We start from the raw sequence: 1,012 nt of genomic DNA, 5'->3' as shown, positions 1-1,012 counted from the left end.
CTGCAGAGTTCAAAACACATCACTGTCTTGTAACTTTGTCGGCCATCTTGTAATGCATTTGGCAAACTAGTATTTAGATGGAAGACAGCATTGAGGAGTAAAGAGAGCAGAGTGGCGCAGCGGAAGCGTGCTGGGCCCATAACCCAGAGGTCGATGGATCGAAACCATCCTCTGCTAACTTTAGCCTTAAAGCTCCACTCCACCTCCTTCTTTGGCGTCCATTTGTATGTTTCTCAGTTAAATTAAATTTTTATTTTTATAGCTGAAATTCAAAACAACAAGCACATTTTTGTTGAATTTGTGATCTTAACTTTTTTATTCTTGCCTGTAGAAACAAGTAAAGCACATTCAGTGCTGTGTGGCCACTGGTCTAAGATACTGAATTAAGGCTCTGCTAATGCAAATGTTATCAATCAGCTTGACTCCATGCTGTCTCATTGGCTTGCACCCATTCCCACATTATCAGTAACAGGAAGTGGATCAGGTGTGTCAGCTTTTGAAAAATTCATCTTTAATTCTCTTAGAGGAAAAGAACTGAAGGTAGTGTGGCCGAGCGGTCTAAGGCGCTGGATTAAGGCTCCAGTCTCTCAGGAGGCGTGGGTTCAAATCCCACCACTGCCATCTCACAGTTCTTTAACACATCTCTATAGCTACACAGAGGAGGTCAACCAGCAATACCCCAGTCTTCCTCCACTGCTTACTCAAAAATGCACACATCTACATAGTCGTTGCCTTACGGAGGCAAAAGCCAGAAGCCGAAGAATAACCGCTTTTGCATTTTTTCTGCATTTGTGCCGTCAAGTAGTTTAAATGCAGTTTTCACTTGTTCCATAAAACATTCAAGAAAAGAACAGTGGTCTCTGCCACGAGCAATACAGAGAGATAGACACTGAATATTAACACTGAGAAAAAACAACTGAATATCAGCCTTAAATACCGAAAATATACCGTTAAACAGTGGCTACGAAAACATATTATACTATTACAAAGATGGGTTTTAGTGAAACTTCTG

The 1,012-nt window shown here is 41.1% G+C and overlaps 2 non-coding genes across 2 annotated transcripts; both read left to right on the top strand.

Annotated features, from left to right (window-relative positions):
* Positions 1-105: 105 nt before the first annotated feature.
* On the top strand, positions 106-177 carry trnam-cau (transfer RNA methionine (anticodon CAU)). Its single transcript has one exon. It is a non-coding gene; the product is annotated as a tRNA-Met (tRNA).
* A 362-nt stretch (positions 178-539) lies between these two features.
* trnal-aag (transfer RNA leucine (anticodon AAG)) lies at positions 540-621 on the top strand. The gene has a single exon. It is a non-coding gene; the product is annotated as a tRNA-Leu (tRNA).
* Positions 622-1,012: the final 391 nt, after the last annotated feature.

The sequence above is a fragment of the Stegastes partitus genome, unplaced genomic scaffold (assembly GCF_000690725.1).
Source record: "Stegastes partitus isolate 25-593 unplaced genomic scaffold, Stegastes_partitus-1.0.2 Scaffold3791, whole genome shotgun sequence".
NCBI classification, from domain to species: domain Eukaryota; kingdom Metazoa; phylum Chordata; class Actinopteri; family Pomacentridae; genus Stegastes; species Stegastes partitus.
Note: the sequence above shows the minus strand (reverse complement) of the source record. Positions and strands in the feature narration are given on the sequence as shown.